The following is a 21,224-nucleotide window of genomic DNA, read 5'->3' as shown; positions in this document are numbered from 1 at the left end:
GTCACAAGTCCCTGGAATAAGCAGGATGCTGCAACGAGCTTCCAACTCGCAGCGCCCTGCCCCGCGCTCGCGGGCGTGGAGCCGGGATAATGCGCGCGCACTCGGCTCCAAATGCTCCCGGGTCCCGCGAACGCGCCTCCCCGGCGCGCGCGCCGCTGGCGGCCCACATGACCCCGGGCGCGGCGACGGCGGGGACGGGCGGGGCCTCGGGCCGGCGCCGCAGCGCCGCGCAGGCGCCCCAGGGCCGCGCCGAGTCGAGCCCCTCCTGCTCCCGCTAGGAGTCAAGATGGCGGCGTGGGGAACCTGGAGCAGCCCCGGAGCCTGAGCCACTGACAGGAGCGGAGAGGGCGGCGGCGGCGGCGGCAGGAGGAGGATGGCCGGGGGTGCTGGCGCCGGCGCGGACGGCGGTGCTGGTGGCGGCGGCAGGGGCGACGGCCGCGGCCCCCGCGGCGGCAGCAGCAGCAGCGGCGGGAGGAGCCTCCGGGGTGAGTGTCCCTCGGTGTCTCCGAGGCTGGGAGCCGAGGCTGTGCCCGGCGCGGCGCGGGGCGTTCCGGCGAGGAACGGGCTGTGCCGGGGCGGGGGGCGCCGGGCTGGGGCCGGGCCGCCGGCGGGGAAGGGGCGGTCGCCCGTCGGGGGCTGAGGCGGCGGCGGGGGACCGGCCGGTCCCGGTGCGCTCCAGGGGCGGGCTGGGCTGGGCTGGTCTGGGCGCCGCCGTCCCGGGGGCCGGGACGCGAGGTGTGGCGCTCGGGGCGGGGAGGGCGGCCCGGCCGGCTCCGGGCTCCGAGGGGCGGGACCCGGCGCTCCCAGGACGCCGGGAAAGCGCTCTCGAGAGTCGGGCGCGTGTTTACCCGGCTGCGGGGCTGCGACCGCCCCGGGGTGGGCGTGAGAGCGGCCGGCCGGAAGCGGGGAGGGACAGGCCTGGGGACGGCGGCTCGAGGGGAGAAGTTCGATTGTCCGCGTAAGTTACCGTTACGGGGTCGAACTGGAATTGCGTTTGACAGGTCGGAGGGGAGACAATACCGAGCGTTCGATAAGGGAGTTTGTGCTTGGGGTACTCGAATGGCAGAAAACGTGCATGTTTCAGAGCCTTTTCGTCTGCACAGCTGTTTACTAGCCTTACCCCGAGGATGAGAACTTTCTCACCGTGTTTTTGGAGAAGCTCTGGGGGGTGTTGCTTCTGCTTTGAACTACAATAGCACCTCTTCACATACCAGCACAGATAATAAGTACTCTGGGTTAGGCCTTGTCTGCAGAAGCAGTCTGGGTTGTCTTTACCAGAGAACTGTTCCCTTTGCTAAAACATCTTATCGTAAGGTGGAAAGAGGCATTTTTACAGGATTACTTAGTTTTTTCACCTAGCAGAATCTTTTGTCTCTGAAGAGCATCCATTTCTTTTAGGCTGCTGAAATAAATTACTTTCTTCCGGAAATGTGGAAGAAAGATTTAAAATTGCAAGAGTCGTAGGTGTTAATGGCAGCTGTGATTACACTTGTCCTGGAATTCTGGGGTCAGAAAAACCTTTAGAGATCTGGTGTGACTTGTTTTAGAGCCGGGTAACTAGGCCCAGGGAGATGAGCGATTTACCATGGGTCCTACAGCTGGCCCGTGCTTGGACCCAAACTACAATCTAGGCCTGTACGTCCCATTTAGAGAGCTCTTTTCACTACACTCCTGAGCCTCTCATGCTTCACTGATTGCATTCTTCACCAATACCCATCCCCATCCCTAGGTCTTTTGCAGTAAAGTTGAAAGCAGAAATGGGAGAGCAAGCCTCACTGGGATTCTGACAGCTACTGTCAGTTCACTCAAGTTACTGACAACGTTTTCTTTCCCCCTAATTTAATAAAAACTGACACTTCATTTAGAATTTTCATAGGCCTGTGACTACATTTTCGCCCAATTATAGCATGGCTCATTCTTGCATGCATTCAGTAAAACCCGTAGGTCAACTACTATATTGTTCTGTGCCTCAACACCAGCATTTAAATGAGTTCTTTGAATCAGACTCTAATTTTAGGATTTAAAACACCTCTGTTGTGATTGCCAGGTTATACCACCTGGTTTCCATGTATCTTCTTGAGTCACAGCGGTTTTCTATGTTGTGTGTCACAGGCTAACCTTTAGAAAAACAATAGTGTGAGATGGTTCTGATTGCATATTCTAGTCAGTGAAACTCACACACCGAAGTTGTACCTTGTGTTCAATTACACGGGTGATTATTGAACATCTGCTTTGTGTTTTGCATTATACTAGGTGCTACAGGAGAAAAGAAGGAAGTGTAATATATAGACCTTGCCCTCAGGAAAGATAAGATGTACCCCTTTGAGTCTAGGAGACAATCTGGAAGGTTCTACCAGTACAAAGAATGCTGTAGGTATGATGATACATGGAGATGAGTGAGGCCTCAGGAGTCGAAAGAACTTCCTGGAGCACTTGGGATTTGAGCTCACCTGTGAGGGTTTCGATTTACAGAGAGATTGGAGCAGTTACTTTGTGAGGTAAAAGCAAGAGTATAATGTGGAGATTAGCTTTGGGGGAGGGGCATAGAGGGAAAGTAGGGTGAGCCCACAGCTGAATTTCTTCGGGAGACTGAAAGGAAAACATCAGACAGTTGGAAGGATATCTTTCTCAAGAAGAGCTTGAGTTCTGGATTGAGGAGATTTGGATTTTTATCCTCTTGTGCAAGATATGGGGAGCCTTTGCGAGTCTGGAGGCCAGACATTAATGTGATAAACCAGCAAGATGAAGCCGTCACCGATCTGCAGGTTGAGTTAGAATGCGGGGAGAATGGAATGAACCAGGGACGGCAGTAGCTGTTGCGGTTACCTGGGTATGAAGATATGAGATCCTAGACTAGGATGGAGTCAGTCAGAAGGATGTATAGCAGACATTATTTTTGGTTTTGTTTTTATTGTGGTAAAGTATATATAACATAAAATTTGCCATTTGAACCAGTTTTAAGCATACAGTTCTGTGGCATTCAGTACATTCACGTTGTTGTGCAGCCATCATCACCATCCATCTCCAGAATTCTTTTCATTCCCAACTTAAACTCTGTACCTATTAACCACTAACTCCCCATTTTTCTTTACCCCCAGCCCCTGGCAACCACCATTCTACTTTCTGTCTCTATGAATTTGCCTAGTCTAGGTACCTCATGTAAGTGGAATCAAACAATATTTGTCCTTTTGTGACTAATTTATTTCATTTAGCATAATGTCCTCAAAGTTCATCCATGTTTGAGCATTTGACAGAATTTCCTTCATTTTTAAGGCTGGATAATATTCCGTTATATGTTTATACTACGTTTTGTTCATCCATTTATCTGTCAGTGCATACTTGGTTTACTTCCACCTTTCCCTATTGTGAAGAATGTGCTATGAACATGGGTTTACAAATATCTGTTTGGGTCTGTGCTTTCATTTCTTTTGGGTATATATCCAGAAAATTTTACATTCCCACGAGCAGTACATGATATTCCACTCTCCACATCCTTGCCAACTCTTGTTAATTTCTGTTATCTTGATAATAGCCATCCTAATGGGTGTGAAGTGGAATCTTATTGTGGTTTTGATTTGCATTTCTCTAATGATTAGTGATGTTCCTGTCTCTTCTGTTGCTTATCAGCCTTTTGTGTATCTTCTGTGGAGAAATATCTAAGTTCTTTGCACATTTTTTAATCAAGTTGTTTTTTTGTTGTTGTTGAATTGTGGGAGTTCTTTATATGTTCTGGATATCAGTCTCTTATCAGATATATGATTTGCGAATATTTTCTGCCATTCCCTACATTGCCTTTTCACTCTCTTGAATGTCCTTTGATGCACAAAAGTTTTTCATTTTGATGAAGTCCAGTTTAACTAGTTTTTCTTTTGTTGCTTATGGTTTTGGTGTTATATCGAAGAAATCATTGCCAAATCCAACGTCATGAAGCTTTCTCCCTGTACAACTCTTCTAAGAGTTTTTCCTCTTAAAAAACTCTTACACTTAGGTCTTTGCATGTGGATATCCACTTTTCCCAGCATCATTTGTTGAAAAGACTGTCTTCTTTCCATTGAGTGGTCTCGCCATCCTTATCGAAAATCACTTGATCATGTATGTGAGAGTTTATTTCTGAACCCTATCCTGTCTCTTCCATTGGTCTGTAAGTCTCTCTTTATGCCAGTACCGCACTGTTTTGATTACTGTAGCTTTATAGTAAGTTTTGAAATCAGGAAGTATGAGACCTCCAACATTGTTCTTTTTCAAGATTGTTTTGGCTATTTGGGGTCCTTTGAGATTCCATGTGAATTTTAGGATGGATTTTTCTATTTCTGCAAAAAATGTCATTGGGATTTTTTTGAAAGCGATTGCAATCAATCTATAGCTTGTTTGGAAGAGTGTTGACGTGTTAATGTTCAGTCTTCTAGTTTGTGAACACTGATGTCTTTCCATTTATTTGTGTCTCTAATTTCTTCCCACAGTGTTTTGTAGTTTTCAGTGTAAAAGTCTTTCATCTCCTTGGTTAAGTTTATTCCTAAGTGTTTTATTCTTTCTGATACTATTGTAAATGAGATTCATTTCTTAATCTCCTTTTTGGATTGTTCATTGTTAGTGTATAGAACACATTCATTTTTGTGTGTTGATTTTATATCCTGCAACTTTACTGAATTCATTTATTCGTTCTAACAGGGTTTTTTTTTTTTCTGTATGAGGAATCTGTAGAGTTTTCTACCTATAGGATAATGTTGTCTTCAAACAAAGATAGTTTTACTTTTTCTTTTTCAATTTGAATGCCTTTTATTTTTTTTTCTTGCTTAATTGCTCTGGATAGGACTTCCAGTACTATATTGAGAAGTGGTGAAAATGTACATCGTTGTCTTGTTCCTTATCTTAGAGGAAAAGCTTTCAGTTTTTGACCATTGAGTATGATGTTAGCTGTGGGTTTTTCATAAACAACCTTTATTACATTGATATAATTTCCTTATATTTCTGGTTTGTTGAGTGTTTTAGCAGGTATGTTTTAAGAGAAAAGCAGTTATGGGTGCTAAGATAGTGTGCATTATGTTAAGATTGGAATAAATAGGAATCACTTTAATTCAATGCACAGAACATCTTTTAAATCACAGGATTCGAAAGAGTCCCCTTTTTTGAGCATTGTTGGAGTTTTTAGATATAGTTAGATATAGTTTTGATGTAATAGAACATTAGACTAGGAATCAAACCTCCATTCAGATTCTGACTACTTTTTATAGTTTTGTGTTCTTAAGTAAACCATTTAGCCTGTCTGAGGCTTAATTTTCCTCATCTGTAGAAAAGAAATATATAGATAGATAGATAGAAAGATATATGTATACACACACAAACACACGTACAGCAATGTGTTACATGGCAGCTTTGCCACCTTGTAAGTGTTTTTTATTCCATCCTTTCCCTCCCCGTTACCACTTCCTTACTAGCTTGGACTACTTATTGAACAGCCTACCCTCCAAGTCTCTGCCATTTGTTCTCACCCTCTCCTTCTCTGGCTGTTCTCCATATTGCTACCACACTTATGTTTCTAAAAAATCCAGTTGGAACATGTTACTTCCCTATTTTAAAAAACCTGTGTTAACTTCCCATTATCTATAGGATAAAGTCCAAACTCATAAGAGTTTGTAGAATGTGTCCAACTTTAGATTTCCCATCACTCCAGCCATACCAAGCTGTTTCTTGTTCCTTGTGCTTTGTTTTTCATGTGTTTATCCTTATTTATCCTTAGAATTCTCCTTATTCTTTGTCATCCAGGAAACTCTGAGAAGATGATTCATCTCCCACTCTAGGGGGAAATTTTGATTACTCCAAGTCAATCAGCTTAAGGCATTTCCCTATAAACTATTATTTGTCCTAGTCAGTTTGAAGGGAAGGAGTCATTCTGTTTCTGTGGGAGAGAATTTTTCCCCTATTGTATATGAACAAGAGAACATGTGCCCCAGTGGCCACTGGCAGCTGTCTTGTGACCACAGGGGTGATAAAGCATGCCCTAAGGGCAGCAGAGCAGAGAGAGAGAATGAACCTAGGTCTTTGATAACATCATTTTAGACACTGGGCCCAGGGCTTTCGCTACCACGGGATTTCTCCTCGTGTAGATAAATTCCTTATTGCTTAAGCCAATTCTTTGGAGTTATTTGCCATCAAAAATCTCCTGATTGATATAGTTGTCTTTATTCTTTAAGACCCAGTTTAAACGTTACCTTTACCAGTAGTCATAAACTTTCTGTCTTAGTACTTTGGACCTCTCTTCCAGACTTTCTGCACTGTATAATAACTTGCTTGTGTGTCTGACTCCTCCTCATAACTCTGTACTTTGAGCCAAAGCCTACAGGATGTAGCACAGTGTCTGGTACATTATAGATACTGAGTAATTGAGTTGTTAGGATGAAACTAACATGAACAAGTGCTTTGTAAACAATTTTTAAATAAACATGAGATGTTACTGTCTTTAAACTAAAGTGAAACGGAAAAATCCATTATACCAGACATGCAGAGTGTTGTTTGCTTGCCCTTTATTATTTTCTAAAAATGTTCATTTAGATTAAAAGTTTGACAGTCTCCTCTGGCCACAGTCCCTTAAATTTTATAAAAAATCTTACCTACTAAAGCAAGATTCCTGGAAGGAGCAATAATGGATTGTATTGTTACTGCGCAATTTCCTTCCTTCTTTAGGGGGAGACTTGAATGCCAGAGTTAATTTCAAGTATAATATATATCTTTTTTCCTATATTTTGAAATTAGATCTGTTTTATCTGAGATTTATTTGTGAATTTTTCTTTAAAGAAAAATTCCATAATATGCTTCATAAGACCTAATAATCTTGTCTTCAGAGTTTCCTAAAATATCTCTTGCTTGCTTGAGACTAGACATGAGAATTTTCTGGTAAGCAAAAAAGCTTTGTGGCAGAACTAAATGAGTTTATAGTGAATGTTAGTAATAGCTTATGACAGAGAAATCTCTTAATAGCCTTAATTAGGAAGTCATAGTTCTGTCACATGCTTCCACAATAAAGACTGACAAAGGAGGAAGAATGGGGAAGAAGAGTTAAAATTCCCAACTCTGTATACTTCACCATTTGTTGGCTTCAGTCAAATAAATTAAACTTCAGCATAGTGATTTGTAGTTATTTTTAAAACAAGGAATAGAATATACATTAGAAATTGTAATATCATGTATCAGGATGATTATGAAAAGACAAATTTGTCACATTTGGTTATGATGAACAGTCTTCTTGTTTTGATAGCTAGTTTGTTACCTTTGTGCTTTGGACCAAGTAACCTCTCTGTACCTTATTCCACATCTGTAAAATGAGTAGTGTCACCCTACTCAGGGATCTTCTTTGATTAATTAAGATAATCTATGTGAAAACACAATATGGTGTCCAGAACATAGGTGCTCAGACGTTTCTTTTTTCTCCGTGAACTTTTCAAAATTAAGTGAATGCGTTTAATGCCATTTGGATTTCAACTTTTGAGTATTTAAGCCAAGATCTCTCTTCTGTATGTATGCATTCTTTCTCTCTTGTGGGCTTTTTAATTCTTGAATAAGAAACGGTCTGTCACTTAATTGAAGCATTAGTGTGTGTGTGTATATATATTTAGATATAGATATATACACGCACACATATATTTCTTTTTTTTTTTTTTTAATTAAACAGCAGTAAACAACTCTTTAGAATAAAGTTCAAACTCCTTATCATGGATCACATGGCTTTTGTTATCCAGCCTGGGCTCATATCTTACCACTGCCACAACCTGTTCCCGCTGTGCTCTACATACAGAATTACTTTTATTTCCTCGGTGAACCAGCTTTTGTTCTCTCCTTGGGCCTTCACATAGTCAGTTCCCTCTGCTCTTTGGAGCATTATTTTGGCGTCCCAACCCCTCTCCGCATTACCTTCACCAGGAAAAGGAAAAGTTTACACCTTTTGTTGTCAGTCTTACATCTTCTGTCAGATGTCACTCTCTCAACAACAGCCCCATAAGGTAGGCACTTTTATTATTGTTATTATTATTATTATTATTATTATTTTTGCTGAGGAAGATTCACCCTGAGCTAAAATCTGTGCCACTCTTCCTGTATTTTGTATGTGGATCACCACCACAGTATGGCTGCTGACAAGTGATGTAGATCCGCACCCAGGAACCGAAGTGACGTGCACCAAACTTAACCACTAGGCCATGGGCTGGCCCGTAGACATTTTTATTATTATCAGACACAGAGAAGATAAAAAATTTGCCCAAGATCACACAGTTTATAAATGGCAGAGCTAGACCCAGACCCGGGCAGTTTGGCTCCAGAGTTCTTCATCTCCACAAATCTATGCTGTTTCCACATAGTAATTGCCTCTTTCCCTGATTGCTCCTAAGTACCTTAAAAGCCAAAGTTTTGTCTGTCTTGTTCATTGTTATATCCCCATGTGTGTGTGCACATAGTAGGTGCTCAGAAAATGTTTGCATGAATGAAAATTCTCTTATTTGAGAGCAGAGTGTTTTGATTAAATCCCTCTCAGTGCTTCTTACGTGATACATATAACCACTGTTAACTCTTTTTAGCCTTTTATATCAATTTCACTTTGCAGCTTAAAAAAGTGGTGCTTTATAGACTTATCACATGGTATCCCTATGAACCGTTAAAATATAGATCATTTGTAACTAGTTTCTAAATGGCACAATAGGAAATTTTATAAAATAAAATTACACTAGTATATGGACTCAGATCATTTATATCTATTAACTTTTATTTTTTATTGAGTTAACGATGGGTTACAATCTTGTGAAATTTCAGTTGTACATTATTGTCTATCACTCGTGTTGTAGGTGTACCCCCTTCACCCTTTGTGCCCACCCCCCACCCCACCTTTCCCCTGGTAGCCACTAATCTGTTCTCTTTGTCTGCATTTTTAAATTCCTCATATGAGAGGAGTTATCCAGAGATGGTCCTTCTCTATCTGGCTTATTTCACTTAACATAATTCCCTCAAGGTCCAACTGCGTCCATTAACTTTTTAATGGATGTGAATTCTCTGGGTATAGGGAATTAAAAAAAAAAAAGTTTTAAAAAAATTCTAAAAGAATTTTAGACCTTGGCTGTATCCCAAAAGATAGGTCGTTTATGTCTATCTAATAGCCACAGGGTAGCTAATGATTTAAGGCATGCGCATTGTCTTCGTGTTTATGGGAGAAGTTGGAATGCCATTATATTTCAATAGACTTTTCAAATAAGTGACACCTTGAAGCTTCTTCCAGCATCATGCTCTAATCAGGGTCACTAGATAGAGAACCAGAGAAGTCTTCCTCCTCCATAAATGTTCTCACTTTACCAAAGACTGTTTCTTTGGTTAATCTTTCTCTCTTTTGTATCCCTTATACTCTGCATACAGGGTTTCCCAACCTTGGCACTGTTGACATTTTGAGCCAGATAATTCTTAGTTGTGAGGGACTATCCTGTGCCCTGTAAAATGTTTAGCCACATCCCCAACCTCTACCCATGAAATGCCAATAGTACCCTCCCCTATTCCTGGTTATGGCAACCAAAAATGTCTCCATGGGTTGCGAGATGTCCCCAAGGGGCCAGAATCACCCCAGTTGAAAACAACAGCGTTACTACATCATTTCTGTCCTCTTACTCATTTGCTGTTGTGGGGACCTGAAATTGGCCACCCCAAGATATGTTTCTTTGGCATCAGGATTATTTGAGGCTGATTGCTTTTGATAAACTGGGACAGGGAAGGAGGCTCTGAGGAAGGGAACTTGCCCTTTGTTAGGTCATATTTACATTTGTAAGGTAAATCTCTATCTGTAAAAGGTGCCTCCCTCTCTGTACCAGGAAGAAGAAAGGAGATGACCTTCTCTCTAAAAACTCTTAATCAATACCAAAGGCAAGGACTTAAATCTGCATTTTATTGTGCTTGTCTAGTAACCTCCTGTAACTGACTTCCCTCCCCCTCCCAACTTTGGCGTTTCTTTAAGGATTAAGCATCTTTCTTTAGGTTAGGAGCTGATTGCTGTGCCCACCTGTGACCGCCCAGCTCCAGACAATTGACTTGCCTCCTGCTACGCCCTCTGAGACAGCAGACCACTACCTGCTGTGTCCATCAAGGGCTGTGCTGACAGGGCAATCTTGTGACTATTGTGGGAGGGACATTTCAATCACATGTGAAACACCCTGTTTGGGGGTATATAACCACTCTGTGCACCCCACTTCTTCGGTGCCCTTTCTTCCTTCGGGAAGAAAGCCCCCGGGCCATGGTTCCTCATAAAGCTTTGTTTAATTTTCTCTTGCTATTCTGTCTCATGTGAATTTAATTCGTTCTCCGGCCAGACCAACCCACATTTGGGAAGAGGAAATGTCTTCCTCCCCTACACTGTAATATCTCCTCCTCTTTCATTCACACACCTTTCTAGACTTCCAGATCCCTCTCTACTACTGCTTTGCTTCCTGGCACCTTTTTGCAGCCTTTTTTTAAAAAAAGAGTTATAAAAGTAAAACTTTAAAAAGAGTTTTTAAAAGAGTTATAAAACATGTGCTCTCTCCAAATTTTCACTATCGGCTTAGTTTCCTCTCTTGAATTCTGTGAGACTACATTCTTCTGATTTTCCTCTACCTCTCTGGCTGCTCCATTTTGGTCTCTTGTATCAGCTCTACATAATTGGACAGTGGCATAATCTTTGCATTTTTCTTACTTTCTCTTATCTAAGTCCTGCCTTTCTTGCCTCGTTTCTTTATATGTTGTCTCTCACATGCCTGTTAATTCTTAAGCTGTTCTCTCTGTTGAAATGCTCTTACCTACATTTCTTATGTTTAAATTCTAACATCCTTCAAGGACCAGAGCAGATGTCATCTTTGCATGAAAGCCTTTCCTAATCACCCTCCTCCAACTTCCATGCCATGTTCATATTCTTTCTCTCTCTGTATCCACTTGCAGCTTTGTGTTATTTATTTACCGCAACACGTCCTGCACTAGACAACTCGTTTTTGTGTCCCTAACAGTACCTGGCTACGTTCCTTGCACATAGCTGGTGTTCAGACAGTTGTTGAAGGAATGATGAGAAGGTAGCAGTAGGGTGGAAAGAATTTAGTAAAAACAGTGGTAACCTGAGGGGTTACTTAAGGTAGGAGAAAAAGAGGAACAATGAAGAATATTTAAAATGGATCATAGAATTCTTTACATTCTCTCCTTTCATGGCTTCTGTGATATGGGCCTTTCCTGATTTTATTCTCCATTTCTAAGCACTTTATTTATTAAGGGCCCATTATGAGCTAGGCATTCTTCAAGGTACTTGGAATACATAGTGAAAAAGGACACAGTCCCAGTACTCTAGGAAATTAGTCTCTTTGAGGACATGGAAATCTTAATCACCCTCACAGAATGCTAAGTATTGAAATTGAGGTGTATCCAAAGCTTTCTGATAGCACAGAGGAAAGGATGACTTCTCAGTGTGAATTAAACTTCATTCAGATGCCACATCTTACATGCAGCCTATTCTGGTCACTACCCAGCCTAATTAGTGTTTTCCATGCTTGCCATTACTCAGTTCTCTTCCAGCTCCCAAGTCATCAGCATTTCCTGTGGCTCAGTACTTAGCCTTCCGTTCATTCTTCTATATCCTTTTCTTTAGGAAATGAATTTAGTTTCAAGGCCTCAGCCAACAACTTTCAAATCTGTACTAGCTGGCTACAACAAAATTTTTTTTTTAATTTTATTTTTCCTTTTTCTCCCCCCGGTACATAGTTGTGTATTTTTAGTTGTGGGTCCTTCCAGTTACGGCGTGTGGCATGCCACCTCAGCATGGCCCGATGAGTGGTGCCATGTCTGTGCCCAGGATTTGAACCAGTGAAACCCTGGGCTGCCAAAGTGGAGCATGCAAACTTAACCACTCGGCCACAGGGCCAGCCCCCAAAACATTTTTTTGTTGTGAAATAACATATGTACAAAGAAGTACATTAAACAAATTTAAGCTTAACTTAATTTTTTGGCAAATTATTTTAAAGCTGACACCACCCTGGTCATGAAATAGAACAGTGTAAGCATTCTAAAAGCTCCCCTCATGCTTCTTTCCAATCACAACCACCTTCCTCCTCTGTTACACGTAGCCACTATTCTGATTTTTATGGCAGTTTCTTTGAAGATTTTTTTAAAATAGCTTTATACCTGAGTACTAACTATTTATTCCAAAACAATATCGTTTCATTTTGGGAGGCTGGAAGACAGAGATAGAGGGAAACATTTCACGATATCCCATTTTGTACCTGCATTGGGATCCCTAAGACCATCCCAGCTTCACTAGGAGGACTCACAGGGCTCAGCATATAGTCATACTCATGGCTATCATTATTACAGCACAGGATACAAAAAAGCATCAGCAAAGAACAAAGGCTCATGACGTAAAGTCCAAAGGAAACCAGGCACAAGCTTCCAAGAGTCTTCACCTAGTGGAGTCACACAGGACACACTTAATTCCTCCGGCACTGACTTGTGACAACATGTGTGAAATGTTGTCTACTAGGGAAGCTCGTTAGAGACTCAGTGCCCAGGGTTTTTACTGGGGGGCTACGTACCCACTACCTAGCATGTACCAAAATTCCAGGCTCCCAGAAGGAAAGGAGAAATTCAGCATAAACCATATTGTTTGCACAGTTGAGGCACAGTGAACCATTCTTATCATAAGTTAAGGAACACTGGGAACACCCAAAATCCAAGTTCTTAGAGACCTTTCTAAGGATAGCAGTCCCAGGCATGCTGTGTTAACTTTTTTCTGGTTAATATCTTTTGATTTTTTAATTCAAAATTTAAATAAATAATTGGTTTCACATTGTGTTATTTTCTCTCAAAATGTGTCAACACCAGCCCCGTGCAAACCTTCTTCACTTCATACTTTGACTGCTACCATATGATTGAAAATGTGTTCCGTGGAACACAATACATGGCCTGTTATTGGTTTTTCTTAGAAAGATTTCCATGATTAGTCAAGTTAGGAGAGGCTGAATTAATCAGAGTTAAACGGGTGCTTTAGCTGCAGGACTCTCAGCCTTTTTCAGTGAGGTGTATGACCTGGTTTCTACCTACCTGTCCTGCCTTGTCTCCCATTAATCCTCCTTACCCCACTTACCCTGCATCGACCACCTTGGCTTTCTTGCTGTTCCTAGAATTTGCTAAACTGTTTACTCTGCCATAACTCCCCAACATCACATAACTGCCACCTCTGTTAATACATAATGTCAAGCATTGTTGATGTATTATTTATGTTTATGAATGTGTTTAAGTCAACATCTCTCTTCTGTATGCTGTGTGTTCTTTATGTCTTGTGGGCATATTAATGTCAGTAAATCAAATTACTCATTCTTTCTCATAGCAGCCCATGCTTTTCATGGCATTTATCCCAGTGTATAATTTTATTTTTGTTTAAGTGTCCGTTTCTCTCACTTGACTGTAAGCAGTGAGCACTAAGACTGTTTTGTTCACAATTATAACACCCAGCACTTAGCATAGGTCACATAGTTGGTACTCAAATACTTGTTTAGTGAAGAAGTCTACAAAACTGGGCTATATAATACGTAGTGTTTCCCAAATTAACCAGGATGGTTTTTTTCTTTTTTAAGGCTCATTTCAGTATATTTTGCAAGACGAGTGTTTTGTAAAATACATTTTTGGAAATACTGATATAATTTAATGTGTAAAATACCTGCAGAGTATGAACAGGAGATAGGATTTGTGGCTAGGAGTTTGTACTTATTCTGTATTCTTGATTGAACCTGTTAGGAAGATTAATTCGATGATGATATGCTAGGTGAATTCGACTGGAAGCAGAGAACAAGTTTGATTTTGTGACAGTTCAGGAAAGAGTTAATAAATAGTGGCTTGGTCTAAGTTTGCAGTGGGATTGGTGAGCCAGTTGATCTAGAGGAGAGGGATGAGGGAGAGATGCCTACCATTTTGACCCTGGATACCCAGAGTATCTTCAGTAAAAGACATTTGGATAGAGGGGACTAATTGAATTTCTTCTCCCCAAAAGCATCCTCCAGTTATCTGGAAAACATGCATCTCGTTTCTAAGCAACACCAGATAATTGAGTTGTCTTCATATTTAGGATTTAGTAAAATTTTTTAAATTAGCGCATTGAATTACTTAATAATAGCTGTGCTGTAAACTCTGTAACCACCTAATGTCAACTTTCTGATCTGGTTGAAGCGTGTGTTTGCCTACATAGTCTAATTTGGAGATTACAGCACAAGTTAAAAAGGCTTTTTCATAGTTATTCTAACCACTTACATATTTATATATATATAAATTTTTTTCTGATATAAAATGTTTACAGCAAGAACATGAAACCCAGAAGTTACAAGAGGAAAGGATTTAACCATTTATGACAAAAGCCATCATAGTTTTAAAAGGCTAATGTGAATATTCTCCCTAGATATTTTAACATTAATATAAAGTGCCAAAAATTAATAAAAAGAACTGCCAAATAGAAAAATGAGCAAAGAATATAAAGAAACATAGTAGAGGCCAATAAATATATTGAGATTCAGTTTTACTTATAATTAAAAAACAAAGATTAAAATAGTGGTATCATCTTTTATCTATCAGATTGGCAAAGACTAATAATGACCAGAGTTTTCGCCATTCTCATGCGGAGTTACTAGGAGTACGAATTGCAACTTTTCTGACAGTACATCTGCAAATTAGAAATATGGATACCCTTTAATCCAGTAATCCTACTTCTTGATATTTATTCTAATAGCATAATTTAGAGTGGTCAGTGTAAAAAAGATTGCAGGACTGTTTATAATATTGAAAATTGGAAATGATCCTCAGTATGGATTTGGTAAAATAAATTATGGTATATCTACACAATACAGTTCTATTTAGGGATTTTTAAAAGAGAGAGTAAAATTTTCTACGTCGCTATGTTTCTATATCCCTGGTATATTATGATAATGTCTAGAACTGTTTATAAAATATTCCTTCTTAAAACTGTTTAAACTTAATTTATGTCAAAAATGCTAAAAAAGTAGAAATCAAATTGTTACTAGTTATCTTTGCAGGAAGGGAGGCAGATTTTAGGGAATTGCCTTTCTTTATACTCTGCTGTTTGGGTTTTTTTAATTTAAACAACAAACATGTTATTCTCATAAGTGAATGGGGAAAATAAAGACTCTAGGGTGGGTAGAGAAGAGAAGATTTAGCAAATACCTTACTCTTTGTATATTATGATCTGTTCTACAATCTTTAAAATTCTTTTGAGACTCAACAGTGTAAATTCCAACTTTTCAAGTTCTCTGGTAATAGAAGTCAAACATTTCTAGGGAGAGGAAGAAACAGACTGTTATGCTAAAAAATTACTTTTCTCTGAGTTTTTAATAAAGTAAATAAAATATTTTAATTTTGTAAAATAGGAAAACTATTGGGGCATGGGATGTATGTTGTTTGACAGCAGTGCATGTGTACTGTCACCAAATAATGGTCTGTATTCTTTTTTATTTCTTTTTGGTAAGGAAGATTGGCCCTGAGTTCACATCTGTTGCCAATCTTCCTCTTTTTGCTTGAGGAAGATTGTCACTGAGCTAACCTCTGTGCCCATCTTCCTCTATTTTGTATGTGGGACAGCACCACAGCATGGCTTGCTGAGCAGTGTGTAGGTCTACACTCAGGATCCAAACCCGTGAACCCTGGGCCACTGAAGCAGAGCACGAAAACTTAACCACTATACCACTCGGCTGGCCCCTGTTTTGTATTCTTCATGCAAAAGAAAAGTGTGGATATGGAGAAGAAAAAGTTCATAATTTGGAGTCCTGCAGCTAATCGTCAAATTTGGAAAGAGCCCTTAAAGTATTGTATTCAAACTAATTCGTATGCTTGATGTCTAGCGGTAAAACATTAGTAACATGGTTCACTATAACTTTTTGTTTTTGTTGACTGTTTACACTAAATGTTTGCCATTTCTATTCTTGGATAACATACTTAAATATTGATATATTAATTTTACATTTTAATATACATCTGAATGCATAGTATTTAATCTTAAGCTTGAAAACTATAATAAAATGAGAAAATAGCTACATTTAAAAATTATTTCTAATAATTGAGTGTCTCTTTTTTTTTTTTTTGAGGAAGATTCACTCTGAGCTCAGATCTGCTGCCAATCTTCCTCTTTTTTTGCTTGAGGAAGATTAGCCCTGAGCTAACACCTGTGCCAGTCTTCCTCTGCTTTGTATGTGGGTTTCCTCAATAGCATGGCTTAACAAGTGGTGTAGGTCCACAGCTGGGATCCAAACCTGTGAACCTGGGCCACCGAAGCAGAGTGTGCTGGACTTAACCATTGCACCATGGGGCTGGCCCCTCGAGTGTCTCTTTTAATGATTCTTTCACTAGTTTGGGTTTTCTTATCCTATTTAGAATGATGAGCTACAAGATTTTCCTAGTGACTGTTCCTAGGTTGTTCATGACTCCTTAGAGGTTAGCTTTTTTTAAATCATTTAAACAGCTAAGACATAACAAATTTCAGACCATGCTAAATATGCATTTATAAAGCAGATATTTTATTTAAGTATTTCGTTAGTATTAGTATTCTTAGAACACCAGGAATATATAGTTTCATTTTAGTATCCAAAATTCAGATATTGGGGCCGACCTGGTGGTGCAGCAGTTGAGTGTGCACGTTCCACTTTGGTGGCCCGGGGTTCACCAGTTCGGATCCCAGGTGCCAACATGGCACCGCTTGGCACGCCATGCTGTGGTAGGCGTCCCACATATAAAGTAGAGGAAGATGGGCACGGATGTTAGCTCAGGGCCAGTCTTCCTCAGCATAAAGAGGAGGATTGGCAGCAGATGTTAGCTCAGGGCTAATCTTCCTCAAAAAAAAAAAAAAATTCAGATATCTCCTGCCCCCAAATTAAATTATGTATCTCTGCATTGTAACCAGAGTTCGAAGAACCAAGCTCACCTCTTCATCTCTCTGGATTCTTTTCCTCCTTTTCTAGTTTTAAAATTCTAATGGTTACACCTAAAACAATGTTGCATGGCTTAGTGGGATGTGATGTACTTTTCTATTTTTTTCAGATTGCATTTTAATAGGAAAAAAAGTGAGCAGCCAAGGACTGACAGCTGTTTTGAATTATTATAGGTTATATTAGAAAAAGCCCACATGGCTTAATAAGATTCTCCTAAGCAAAATTCTGACAAGTAATCTCTATTTGCAGTAATACAGTGGAATTTTATAGAAAAATGCTAATTTAAAAGATATCTTCATTTAGCATGAATAAATATGTTTTCTGACTTGACTTTTTTTGGTGGTAGGGAAATACTATTCTTACACATAAGCTACTAACTACAGGTCCACACTCTTACTTATAATTTGAAATTCCAAAAGTTCTGAAAACAGTTGTTTAGGGAGACTCATCTGATGGCAAACACTGATATGACCTAGATTCACTTAGCAACAAAACCTGACCTGAACTAACATGGCTTAGTCTAAATATTTAATATATTTTACTGTAAAATATTGTTTGATTATGAAGTACTATGCCAAATCTCACTGGGGGGTATTTACTTAGTATACAGTAGATGTTCCATATGCCATATTACTTTCTTTAAAAAAAACACGAAAGACAAGGCTGGCCCAGTGGAGTAGTAGTTAAGTTCACACGCCCTGCTTGGCAGCCTGGGGTTTGCCAATGGTTGCCAGAGGGGAAGGGGGTGGGGGCATGGGCGAAAGGGGTAAAGGGGCACATTTGTATGGCGACAGATGAAAGTTAGACTGTTGGTGGTGAACACAACGCAGTCTGTACAGAAACTGATATATAATAATGTACACCTGAAATTACACAATGTTATAAACCAATATGACCTCAATAAAACAATTGGAAAAAAATGCAGTGCCTAAAAATCAAAAGTGAAATAAAACTTATAAAGTGTATTTCCAGTTGGTGATATAATCACACAGAGTAAACTATTCCCAGTGACTTACATATACAGTAATTTGTAGGATATCTTGAGTTGGATGTATCCTAAGGGTAGAAAGAATTGCAGAAAAAGTAAAATGATTTTCATTTATCATATTGTTGATGGTAGTGTTGACATTTTAATTCTCGGCTGTTGTGTATTGTGGGATGAAGTAGATGAGCAGTTATATAGGCAGCATTGAAAATCGGGTTTTGGCATGTGAGAAGGGAGGAACAGATGAAAGATCAATGAGATTAAGTAAAAATCCTATAAACCTGAATTTGGATTGGCAGCATCAGTATAAAATGTAATATATTTGTGTGCGTATCTATATACATGTATATATAGATATGTGTGTATAAAATTGCCTAGTTCTGTACTAAAAACAGGCAACGAGCACCCCTAGCACCCAGATTGTGGCTTCTGAATACCATTTCCCAGTGAAAGAAATTAGGGCTTCTTTAAAGAGATGGCTGATTCTAGGTCTAAGGCAAGAAAAATACAGGATACCCCTGGAATAATATGTAACCCTAGAAAGCAAAGAAGCTATCAGAGACAAGTAGGGTTGTGTCATAAGGTCTCAGGAGCCAGTTTGAGTAAGCTTCCACTATGCAAATAGGGGACACTTTGAGGCTCAATAAGGATAACTATAAAGGATTGAAACCCATCAAATACATTTAAATCCTTGAATACTAAATTTTTTTTTAAAACTCACTGAGCATCTTTAGAGGATACTGGGAAGTTAATTGTTTTTGAAAATTAGTAGGTAAAAGTAAAGAATCATTCATTTATTTTGCCTTTCTGTACAAACCGTATCAGAGAACTGAGTAGCTGATGGGTCTGTCTTTCAGAAGTATTCCAGCTAATGAATAAAGAAGGAATGATAGCATATCACCATGTTGCAATCCTTAATGAATTAATGGCTCTGGTTGGTGATCACTGATAATTGTTAATGTCACAGACTGAAAAGTAGACACTGCATACCTTTTGTTGGAAGTACATCACTACCTGTGAAATGGTCTTGGCAAAATAAACTTTAAAAATGCAAAAATAATCCTGAATCTAATCAAGTCACTAGATCTGTCAATTACAGTAAATACAGGGGTCAGAGGAACATATTAAAGTACACCATAGTGATGCATTTGGCAAAATCCAGACTATGGGAAATTACCAGATAACCTGATTTCTTCAACAGAAAAATTGCAAGATGGTAAAAGGATGGGGGAGGACTTGTTAAAGTAGATTTAAGAGACACAGTCATCTAGTCATAATGTGTAGACCTTATTTGGATCCTGATTCAAACAAAGAAAAAATAAACCGGTTGGGGAAATGTGAACCCTCCTGGGAAGTTCATATTAAGTAGTTATTGTTCGTTATTTCAGGTGTGATAATGGTACCGTAGTTGTTCTTTTACATCCTTTCTTTTAGAAATGCATAAGGAAGTATTCACGGATGAAATAATATGCTGCCTGGGATTTGCTTCAGAATAATCGAGAGAGATTGGGTAGAGAATGGATTGGAATGTGGTGATAGAAGATTGCCACAAATTAGTAATTGTTGAAACTTGTTTATGGGCAGAGACTTGTTTTACTGTTCTCTCTACTTTTGTGTATTTTTTTATTCCTTATTACAGAAGTTACAAACGTATCTCCTGCAAAGGAGGAAAAAACAAGTAATAGGATGGAGCAAAAATAGAGAAGCATAGTCAAGTTTTCAGTATTGGAATGCTGGGGGATTGATATTTATGGAGTATAATCCACAATTCAGAAACTTTTTATTGTTCACTAATAATACTGAGCACTAGAGATTAATTTAAGATCTGTCCCTTAATCTTTGTTGAGTGATAAAGTGGAAACTTCAGCAGTTTAAGACTTGAGTAATAAAAACAGCAGTGTGGTGAAGATAGAGAAGCATAAGGAAGGCATGGCTGTTGTCTTGAGAAAGGTTGGTATAGGACTGAAGACTTTTTTTTTGTTGATATCATAATAGTTTTTAACATTGTGAAATTTCAGTCATACATTATTATTTGTCAGTCACCATATAAATGTGCCCCTTCACCCCTTGTGCCCACCCCAAAACCCCATTCCTCTCTGGTAACCACTGATCTCTTCTCTTTGTCCGTGTGTTAGTCTTCCACATATGAGTGAAATCATACGGTGTTTCTCTCTCTATCTGGCTTATTTCACTTAACATCAAGGTCCATCCATGTTGTTGCAAATGGGACGATTTTGTCTTTTTATGGCTGAGTAGTATTCCTGTGTGTGTGTGTGTGTGTGTGTGTATGTGTGTATCTCTATTTCACATCTTCTTTATCCAGTCATCACTTAATGGGTACTTGGGTTGCTTTCACGTCTTGGCTATTGTGAATAATGCTTCAGTGAACATAGGGGTCCATAAGTCTCTTTGAATTGGTGATTTCAAGTTTTTTGGGTAAATACCCAGTAGTGGGATAGCTGTATTGTATGATATTTCTGTTTTTAATTTTTGAGAAATCTCCATACTGTTTTCCATAGTGGCTGCACCAGTTTGCATTCCCACCAGCAGTGTATGAGGGTTCCCTTTTCTCCACATCTCTCCAACATTTATTTTTTATCTTGGTAATTATAGCCTTTGTAACGGGTATAAGATGGTGTCTTAGTGTAGCTTTGATTTGCGTTTCCCTGATGATTAGTGATGTTGAACATCTTTTCATGTGCCTATTGGCCATCAGTATATCTTCTTTGGAAAAATGTCTGTTCATATCCTCTGCCCATTTTTTGATCGGTTTGTTTTTTCTTGTTGTTGAGTTGTGTGAGTTCTTTATATATTTTGGAGATTAACCACTTGTTGGATATGTGATTTGCAAACATTCTCCTGATTGGTGGGTTGTCTTTTCGTTTTGTCCCTGCTTTCCTTTGCCTTCCGGAAGCTCCTTAGTCTGATGAAGTCCTGCTTGTTTATTTTTTCTTGTGTTTCCCTTATTCAAGTAGAAATGGTATTTGAAAAGATCCTTCTAAGACCGATGTCAAAGAGTGTACTGCCTATATTTTCTTCTAGTAGTTTTATGGTTTCAGGTTTTACCTTCAAGTCTTTGATCCATTTTGAGCTAATTTTTGTCTATGGCGAAAGATAATGCTCTACTTTCATTCTTTTGCATGTGGCTGTCCAGGTTTCCCAGCACCATTTCTTGAAGAAACTTTCCTTCTCCATTGTATGTTCTTAGCTGCTTTGTCGAAGATTTGCTGTCCGTAGATGTATGGTTTTATTTCTGGGCTTTCAGTTCTGTTCCATTG

The 21,224-nt window shown here is 39.4% G+C and overlaps 1 protein-coding gene across 2 annotated transcripts in view; it reads left to right on the top strand.

Annotated features, from left to right (window-relative positions):
- Positions 1–279: 279 nt before the first annotated feature.
- The window catches only part of BTBD7 (BTB domain containing 7), an 88,425-nt gene continuing 67,480 nt past the window's right edge, over positions 280–21,224 (top strand). For both annotated transcript variants that reach the window (XM_046647351.1, XM_046647350.1), the window contains exon 1: positions 280–485. The gene's annotated coding sequence lies outside the window, so the exon portion shown is untranslated. The remainder of the gene's footprint in view (positions 486–21,224) is intronic.

Source organism: Equus quagga, chromosome 20, assembly GCF_021613505.1.
Source record: "Equus quagga isolate Etosha38 chromosome 20, UCLA_HA_Equagga_1.0, whole genome shotgun sequence".
Lineage (NCBI taxonomy): Eukaryota > Metazoa > Chordata > Mammalia > Perissodactyla > Equidae > Equus > Equus quagga.
Note: the sequence above shows the minus strand (reverse complement) of the source record. Positions and strands in the feature narration are given on the sequence as shown.